A 10463-nucleotide genomic window follows, 5' to 3' on the forward strand; every position below is an offset into this window, starting at 1 on the left:
TGCGGGTTGGTCGACCCGTGCGGGGTTGCACGTGTGGTGATGTGTGGGCCTGACCGACGCACTCATAGAGCAGACACGGAGTTCGATTACACATAAACAAGCATTTAATTGGAAAACTGGCAAAGGCAGGAGTTAAGAAAAATAACAGAGAGGAGTAACACTGATACGCAAAGGAAAGAACAGCTATATAACAAAATATGCTAAAAGAACACTACAAAAGATACAGACTAAAGACAAATATGCGGAACATTAATAAAATAACAACAAGATGGAAATCAAAGGAGAGAGACACTAGAAATTAATTACAGAATGATCATGGTGGCGCTTTAGAATTTAAACGTGCGACGCAGCGTACACTACAAATATTAAAAAAAAGGCTGGTTAAAACAAGTTTACGGTTTAACAAAAAAGTCACAATAAAAAGTTCCATACGGACCAAACCAGCCCTTGGTGCACGTAGGGGAGTTGACGGGTGCCGCTGAAGGTCTCGCCGGCTTGGTAGACGACGAGGGTGCCCGGAATTGCAGCCGTCTCAATACGTTGCGCGGGTCACTTCGTGCTCGCCGCCTACGCGAGACTCGCGACACCGACGACCGCACTTGTTGCTGTCTGTACGTCAACTGCTCTTCCGATGCAGTTCAAACCTCTTCAGGGGCGTCCACGTGCTCCCATCTCATCTGGGAGTAATTTTCCTTGTTGAGACCGCTGGTTCCCCTTCCGGTCAGGGGCAGGGAAGACGAGCCGGCGCCACGCTGGGTCGTTATAGTCGCCGGATGTCGTCTCCCAACACAAAAACGCATCTTCCTTGGAAGATGGGGCCAGCGGATGCTCCGAAAATTGGAGTCGTTTGTGACAGTCTATCAAAAACAAGAGATGGTTTGACCGCTTGCTCAGCAAACATTTTTGTTTTTTGGTAGTATTATTTTTAAACTACTTTTTCAGATTGGCTTCATTTTCATTTTAGTTTCATTTAAGTATCCTGCCGCCCGGTTCTTAGCCCATCCCCCTCTGTGGGTGAGCGCCATCCATAAGAGGTCATCAGCATCATCATCAGCACACGGCCGGCGTTCGAAGAAACGTTCTCCAACACCCGCTGTGAGGATCACCAAGTGAAACGTGACCGCTGTGAACTGGAAAGTCTTGAGACGCCAATAGGGCCGACTGTATAGAGGAAGACGACGCAAATCGCCGTAAGTGACCTACGTCGAAAGAGCTTAACACCACTTCTTACCAGAAATGTCGGCAATGAGGGGCCAGAGAACACGTGGGCGAGCCGCTTCCGCGGGCTCCCGCATGACTCCTAGAGGCACACCACCGTATTTCGGGCAACGTCAACAGCGAGCCGAGGCTCGACCGCAAGATCCATTACCCGAAGCCGGCAGGGCCTTAACCATACCAGAACTCCCTTGCGACTTGCCCGCCCGAATAGTGCCGAAGCCTGGCGTGACGACATACGTCATCGAAGGGTTTTTCATCGAGGAGTATCTGCAACCTTTCTCAAGTACAACCACGGCAACGACGACCAGTATCATGGGGGCGCAGCCTTGCTATCGCGTCAGCAGCATGGCCGCACCGCCATCGACGATGCCGGGGACCGACCCGGGTACGTCTGGAGCCGTCACCGTTAAGCGCGAACCTCCGGAGCCCCTGCAGCATGATTCTTCCTTCGTCGAGACGCCGGCCATGATCGAGCCACTACCGGGTGCTGTCACACCGAAACGGAACACTCCGTCGCTGGCCTGCAAGGAAACCGGAGAAGGACTCCAGACAACTCCGAGCAAGACCGGCTCCTCTGTCCCAGGCGTCACTGCCACCTCCAAGTCGGAGCTTGTCAATGGCACGCCACCAAAGGTCCTGTAGTCGTCTCCCCATGATTCGGTGGCTTCGCAGGCATCGCCTGCGCTGCTAATGACACCCCGGCAGGAAACCACGTTTCCACTGCATAATGGAGATAACTCGCCGGAAAATTGGACTGTGGATGACGTGGCAGAATACGTTTCCGGGATCCCAGGCTGCGAACACATCGCTGAGAAGTTCCGCCACCACAAGATTGATGGCGTCGCGTTGTTCCTCTTCAAGGAACACCACCTCGTGAAGATGATGAATGTGAAACTGGGACCGGCGTTGAAGTTGTGTGCGACCATAAATTCCCTTCACTAGGTGTCCCAAGACGATAAAACTTTTCGTGCGCGTCGGAAGATGGTTCACTGTGACATGATCGAAGGTAATGCAGACAAAAAAGAAACACGGAGTGACACGGAAATGTCCTATTTATTTGCACTGCTTTCGGTCATGTCAATGCCCAAAATTGATATAACATTTTTTGACATTATTAAAAAGAAAAAAAAGCCACTGCCCAAGTTATCTGGCTCACTGTCTCCACCCCTGAATGACGCCAGTAACGCGAATTGAGGCACGTCACGCAAGCGTCGTGAAATCACAAATACTTCTTTTGCCTATTGGTGGTGCAGAGAAGTGAAATAACATTCCAGTCTGTCTAATTAAAGAGTTGTTACATCTGGTTACTTATAATTGTTTGACACCTCAGTTTTCTGTGGATTGTCTGCACTTGCGATGGTGAATTCATGGTTAACATCATAGCAATATAGTGACGTCAGCAACGGTGGATCAGTAGTTACAGTGCTCGTACTGACCCAGGGGTCCTAGGTTCTATACCGGGAAAGGCGGTCTCACTTCAAAGAAGGCAAAAATGGTGGAGGCCCGTGTACTGTGCGATGTAAGTGCACGTTAAAGAACACCAGATGGTTGAAACTTCAAGAGTCCTCCGCTGCGAGTTCTCGTAATCCTATCGCTGTTTATAGACGTAAAACCCTAGATAATAATATTATTATTGTTAAGTCCGTGGTTGTCGTCGTCCCTTACATGTACTCCAGGAACGGTAGTGAAAGGAATAGGCAACCTCGAACAGTTAAGACAGCGCGGGGAACGACGCTAATGCATACGGCGGTGCCGAGCGTATCGGTGAAATAAACTGATCACGGCGGCTTCCCTTTGCTTCAAGGCATCGAAATAGCTTGCCTTGAAAGATAACATACTGCATTAGGTAGAAGCATTACTACTTTATAGACATCCTTTGATGCATTGATAACGCAGATACAACTAGTTTAGGTGGCAAGTATCCAACGTAAAGCCGCATCACACGTGCGTGGAAGAAGCGGCGAATCCCTATCGTCTGCTAGAACAAAAAAAAAAATGGTTGAAAAGTTATTTAGCTGGTTTTTTAAAAATTGTTCTTTATTTTAAGCCAATATCGTTGTTTAAAAGGTATTTTACCAAACACAATGCACTCTTTTTTATTTCGCAAGAAAATGTTTTTTTGCAAGTAATTCAAGCCAAAGCCATTCACAGCCATAGCCAGCTGTTAGTTGTTTTGGTGCGTGTAGGTTTTCTGTGGTGTGGCTAGCCACCATAGTGTGGTGACTCGCCCCGTTACGTCGTGTAGAAGTTTCAAGGTAAAAGCATTATATTTGCGCATGGAATCTTCATTCCTCATTTGTGTGATTTGCGAAATTGCGCACAATTCCCGTGTTTCTTGGGGTGCCGATGAAGTTCGAGTCTTTCAAGGAATCGGCGAAATGCGTGGTGCTCCAAGGACTCCGAGGTGATGGCTGTCGCCCGTCATTACCTCGCTCTCTTGCGATGCACGGACATTGTGCCCGTTACCGATTCGCTTTCACTACGCTGATACATGCGGAGCCATGGCTCATCCGTACGGCCTCACGGAAGCGAGTTCCCGTAAATTGAGAACATGCGTGTGTGTAATGATGGAGTTGTTTTATTATGTGCATTGTAGTAAGCAGGAAGCTAGCGGCGCTTGCTTTGTTGATAAAACAGAGCCTGCAGTGCCATTTGCGGCTGGACAGCATTTTGCTCGCTTTCAGGGAGGGTATAATCTTTAACTTGACTCAATTCACCTAGCGAACTACCTAAGTGGTTATAAGAAGCCTACATTCACAATGAAGTGAGGAAGGTGTTAGTGGTTATTGTGAACTTCAACACTGTCTTGAGCTAGTTAAACGTAATCATGTGTTTGCTCTGTGTTGGGAAAGATGTTCATGCAATCGTGCGTATGCATGCGCGTCGTCTTCGCTTGCCAGTGATGCTGTACCAGCCAGCATCCATGTTTGACGTCTGACTTTTAACTTGCATGCACCATGTGAGACTTCATATTATGCTAGATTTTAGCATTTTATACATTATAGTGCTATCAGCACGTAGTAAAATGCATTACACTGCTGTGTGGCAGTGGTGTGATTCTCACAGTGCTGGATTGTTGCTGATACAAGGATAGGTATGACACAGGAGTATTTCTAATCTGACTAGCTCATCAGGCATGTGAGTGTTTTAGCACAAACAAGATAAGGACATAAGAAAGACATTTAATGACAGGACCAGCGCGCATTTTTGCATCGCCCCGCCACGGTGGTCTAGTGGCTAAGGTACTCGGCTGCTGACCCGCAGGTCGCGGGATCAAATCCCGGCTGTGGCGGCTGCATTTTCGATGGAGGCGGAAGTGTTGTACGCGCGTGTACTCAGATTTGGGTGCACGTTAAAGAACCCTAGGTGGTCAAAATTTCCGGAGCCCTCCATTACGGTGTCTCTCATAATCATATGGTGGTTTCGGGACGTTAAACCCCACAAATCAATCAATTGTTTTTGCATCGTCTTTCTGTTCTCGTCTTGGTTGCACTAGAACACATATGTTAGCAGACTTATAGCAACATGCTTTTCTTGCCTAATTTATGATACAGTACAGTCGTCAGCAATACAAGTGGATACATTGTAATTCGGTTTTAAAGGTCATAGTGACTAAAGCACAGTAGTGTGTGCACGAAGTAAAAAATGGGAGACATAAGAAGATTGCGGAATGAGCACAGACTGCTATCTGAAAAATTTATTGCACAAAACCGTGCGCTAAATAACATTAGCTACATACCTAGTACACTTGTGGGTCTGGTAAAATCTTAGTTAATTGTGGCACTTATTTTTTTCAGCCATACTCTCATTCACAGTAGGTGTGCAGCTAACATTATTTTTCACTGAAGTTATTAAGCAGCATATTTTTCAGTTGACAGTCCGTGCTCGACCCACATCGTTCTTTTGTTTTGTCCCTTGTTCTTACATTGTGCTGTTTATTACTATGCAAACAAAAGAAACTCTCCAGTCAATTATAGGTTATAGTTCCTAATGGTAAAATTAAAAAGAAAATACTGGCCTGCTCTGGAGTTAGCGACTTTCCTTAGTTGTGTCCCTCTCTCCTCTTTTACTCTTTTCGCCATTCCCGTTGGTGTTTTTTTTCCATTTCATCCACACCTGCAGGTCCATTTCAGACTATTTAGACTCTATGCACCTGGCAGGCGTAGTATGGTTCATAACCCTAAATACTCAAACGAAAAGGTATTTCTTGATGTTAACTAATTGAAATTTATATCGATACATTACTAATAATCATAGATTAAACTTGTATTCGGTGTTAGCTCTCATATTGCTCACGACTGTACTATGGGCAACGTACTTCAAAAATATTTCTTCATAACCTAGTTGGTATTGCTTACTGCATGACATTCTGCCGCTAGTCAGTAACACACGCACGAGAGACATGAACATGACATGGCCACCCATGTCGTCGTGCTCGTGTCTTGTTTGTGTGTTTGTTTTTTTTACTTGTGGCAGAATGTCATACATGTATCATCTGTGTCGAATCAAACACCAACAGCAGCAAGCATTTGCTATGGGATAGTGCGCAACACCAAGTCATCACCATTGACAGGTGCGCACATTCGGTAGCATTGCGCACACTCACGCGTTTCCACGGTGATTTCTTGACGGTATGCACTATACCATTGTCAGTATTTGCCGTTCGAGTTTCATTCGATGTTGATAGTACATATAAAAATAAATGGTGCATGGTATACACACGTTTTTTAGAAAAGGAAACTGGGCTATTACATTGTAACCTAACAAAAGGCTGCTGCACGCTTACTTTTCACCTGTTTTAATGGTTTGAAATACATTTCAATTCCTCACCACACTGAAAGTAACACATCACATTGAGGGCAACATTCACTATTGTATGAATTCTGTTTTTTTAATATCAGGGTGCCTGAAAGGAGCCTGCACGAACGATGATGGTGCAAGTAGCCATATTTTGTCATAGCCAGTTGAGGTGGCAATAGAGAATGTGTGGGCGGCAGAAGCTCTTGCTTCTATTACGATGGTGCACTGCTGGATCAAGTTACTGTATATCACCTCTTGTTCTGTAGGGAGCATATATAGCTACTGTACTATGCGGCTGCGGGCGTCTTTCATCAGCATCTTTCTGTCATTATAACTTTGCCTTACTTTGCATGCAACTATAACAGCCCAGAACCGCATGTGCTTCCCCAATTGTCATCTCAACTGGCTTAGGCAAGAAATTAGACACCTACTGTTCCACCACTGTTGGTGCAAGCTCCCTATAATATGCTTCTGCATTTGCATGTATGTCAGTGACTCCTAAACATTAGGTAAACTATGCTCATCTGTCCAATTGGCTGGAGCAGTGTGGAGGCTGCAGAGCTGCTTTGTCAGTGGGAAGGGTGGAAATCCCTGAACATCCGTTCACCTACGCCACATTCGCTGCTTGGTCTTTTCATGGCATCTCAGTAGTCATGTTCGGTAACTAAAGCAAGCTGGTAAAGCAAGCTGGGTAAATAAAGCAAGCACATGCCTTCCACCTCATTTTGATTACATCATCGTACACTCTGTGGCTTGTAATTCCTAAAGTTTAACTTCCATTTGCTTTATATTTGTGTCCTGATGCTTAAGCAGCCGTGTATTTGTGACCATTTTTGCAATGTTTCCTTAATACAATTCCCCATACTTGAAAACGAGGCATACTAAATGTGGCTAAACAAAGTATTTCAATAATGACAAAACACATGAGATGCTTTGTTCTCAGCGAAATGTAGCTCATGGCTAGAACTGACTTCTTTGTTTTTGAGTGTGTTTATAGTAGTGTAGTAGCAAATATGATTTCGTATTAAAAGTGGCATTCATGGCTGCATGGGGTATGCCTTGCTGCTTAATAACGATGGCTATCGGTGGTCATATATACATCGAACGCACATGATGTACATTTGAAACAGGATTAACAAGTTGCATAACATTGCCACATAATTTTTAAACAAATCCAAATGTCTCAAGCTTGCCACTTTGAATGGCCCTGAAACCACCCAAAGGTCGAAATTTATTTGTGGTGTTGCAGTGCAGTTGTGCACATCTGTAATGGTCGGATTTTTCTATGCATTTTGTGATACAAAAGAGGCTTCACTCATTTTGCCCTTTCTGTCTATACTTATTTGATTAGCTTGTCTCTCCTCTTAGGCAAGTGCGCCTCCTCACCATGCGAGAAGGTAGAGCTGTGAGTTGACGAACAGGGTTTGTGGGTGATGAGCAGGTGAAAGTGTGGACATCACGGTGAACAGTAAAAAGCTGGACACTGCCGAGTTCTGGACAGGCGAAGGGATTGTTTCTAGGAACTTGTAGGGTGCCTGTTACTTGTAGGGCTGTTGCTTTTGCCATTGTTGATCGTGATGACATTCTGAACTCGATGCATGTGTTTACTTGATATGTAAAGAAATTATCAGAGGTATTTTAGCAGTTATTTAAGCAAATGCTTCCAGAAATATGCTTAGCTAGCCAAAAGCATAGCTTGCTCACACCTTGTACTTTCTACACTGCTGCAACGAGTTTTTGGGACGGAGTATACATATTAACGAGAAAAAAAAAGAAAATAAATTCAGTCTTATGCTTCAATGATCTGGTGTTGAATTCGCTTTGTTAGCTTTGAATTGGGCAATTTTGATTTCCGTTTTCATGCAGAATTGCATGGGCTTGAAGTCACAGGTCTTAGTGGAATGAAAAACATGCAACGAGCAAGGCTAAAAAGGGAGAAATTGCCAAGTATGATCATCACAGAATTATGTTCACTTAAAATATTTGTCTCGAGCTGTATGTGTGTTTTTCAGCATAGGGTTCCCAGTTTCACAGCTTATGCAGACCACCTTGTGATATATGAGACTCCATTTTTTAATTCAAAGGAAAAAAAAAGTCTCATAAAGGACAAGTCATTTTATACATTTACATGGTTTAAACATAAACCAATTAAAGGCACTGACAAACATTTTTGTGGTACATGTTTGATTTGGTCCAATGGAAAGTCGACTGGTCAGTGTCAAATCATGGAAAATAACTCTGAGTGCACTGTGGAACATCTTCATATTTTGGAGTCTGTGGCCACCATGAAGTTTTATACACACAACAGGCTACAAAAAGTTGGCAGTGAGAACGACAGCAGTACATGTTTGTGCACTAGAGTTCAGTGAACATGCTTGCATTAAGGCACGTTCATGCATTGAGAAAGCATGTGTCGCGTCTTGATATGTCACACTAGTCACGAAGGCAAAGTTCTCAGCATCAACTGCTTTGTCTTGTAAGCAGAACAATATAGAGAGTGGATAGGTAATAACGTAATATCGAGCAGTATTGAGCGCTAATTATGGTGCACAGAAAAGCATAAAACCATGTACAGCAAACAAAATGACTCAGAAGCACGACACCAAGCCACTTCTGCTAGATTTCATGACTTGCTGTTTATTGGGAGCTTTGAACGCAATTTGAAATTATAACCCTACCTAAATATGAAAAGCATGTGCTAGAATTCGTGGTCTTTTTATTTCTGCCAGGATGTAATTGCACATTCTGGCTAGTTCTCAAACCCTTGAACGAATATTATTTTTTCATATTTTTCAGTGTAGTAGCACCGTCAAGGTCAACATAAGCCATTACATGAAAGAAGCTGTGCAAAGCGTCCAGCTGATGTTGCTTCCCAGTGTATTTCGAGTTGTGGTGAATGAGCTGTTTTTATGCACAATTTCATAGTAAGATAGCACCATCAAAAGCAAGTGCAGCCTAAAAAAAAGAACTGAAATAGAGGTTGCAAATACAGGGCGATAACTTCAAAAAAATATGCCTTGATGTGTCTAAAAAATGGGAGCGTTTTCTTCTGCTGTACGAATTTAGATATCATGATTTACAATTCTAAAGACCTTATCTACGACCTTGTGCAGATTTACTTCAAGCAGAAAGCCACAAGCTGCAAAGGTCTCAAGTAGAAACCAAGGACCCCCAAGCTCTGTGGGGAGATGAAAACCTGTGCCAGGAGTGCGTTACCGGGGTACTTTGTGCTGTTTCATCAAGGAGAATGAAGTGGACCATCCCCAGAGGGACTTCACACTTTGCAGTGTGAAAGTGTGTATGGTTAAGCATGGCCCTGTTATAAGTGCTGAAATACTGGGTGAGATTCAACCGGGGTTGCTAGAATTATTAGGGTTGGTAAGCGGACAGGTTTGCCTAGCTTGGTAGTGTCGACTTTTTCACTGGTGGTGTTAGTGGCCCCAAATGGTGCTTCTGTTCAAAAGTTACAAAATGGTTGTGGCTGCCATGACAATTACTGCAGCTTTGTCACCTCGGTAAATGTGGAGATGTGTCGAGGAATGTTGCTTTCTTCTAGAGCTGCCAGAAGTTTGCAGCATACATTCTCAAGTATGAACGAAACTCAAGTAAAGGAACTGATCGGAGATGAAATGCTGTAGTTTTACTTCCTGGAAGCCTTACATGACTTGTGCTTGTAATTATGAGTATCTTGGTTAGGCCAGCATGACCATTTTAGAGAAGTATAGTGAATAATTGGGTGCCCGTTGCACCATGGATGCTACATAACGAATTGATCATGTCTAGTGAACCAGCTTCAGTGGCACACTGACTCACTCACAAGATAGCGAAAAACTCTTTTAAGGGGAGATGCTACTCGAAGACACTTTTTCTTTAATATTCACCCTAGAGCATTGAAACTTGAATTGTGTATGAAACTTTTTATGCTGATTTCAAATATATAATTAGCTTCCTCGCAAGTTACACACTTTTAGCTCTGCAACATGACAAATTAAAAACGTTAACCCTTTTGCCCCTCTCTTTTCATCCCTGAAATTCTGTAATTTTTTATCATTCATAGTTCATAATGCTTCAAATAAAGTATAGAGTGCTAATAGCTAATTAGGAAGCACATACAAAATCTGTAATATGCGTGAAAAATAATAGACGTAAAAAGTCCATATTTCACCTACCCTAGTAAAGGTATACATAGGATTTTTTCATTATACAACAAAATATTTAAATTTAAACTTGATAATTGCATTTGTCATACTTTGGAAAAAATTTGGGCAAAAGTTCATGCAGATCCGAGCACTAGAAGTGCCCGGTAAAGAAGGGAGACATTAGAAAAAATGGCAAAATTTGTGTTTTGAGAAAAATGAGTTTTAAAGTTAAAGTTGAGTTTTTATTTATAAAAAATTATTAAATCAGATTATATTTGCACACCGAAAAGAACAATCCTTCTTGTA

General features: G+C 43.3%; 1 long non-coding RNA gene across 1 annotated transcript; it reads left to right on the top strand.

Moving 5' to 3' along the window:
• The first annotated feature begins 3364 nt into the window (after positions 1-3364).
• Positions 3365-9648, top strand: LOC119187266 (uncharacterized). Its single transcript, XR_005111821.2, has 2 exons — positions 3365-3473; positions 9132-9648. It is a non-coding gene; the product is annotated as an uncharacterized LOC119187266 (long non-coding RNA).
• The last annotated feature ends 815 nt before the right edge of the window (positions 9649-10463 follow it).

The sequence above is a fragment of the Rhipicephalus microplus genome, chromosome X (genome assembly GCF_043290135.1).
Source record: "Rhipicephalus microplus isolate Deutch F79 chromosome X, USDA_Rmic, whole genome shotgun sequence".
In the NCBI taxonomy this organism is placed as follows: Eukaryota; Metazoa; Arthropoda; class Arachnida; order Ixodida; family Ixodidae; genus Rhipicephalus; species Rhipicephalus microplus.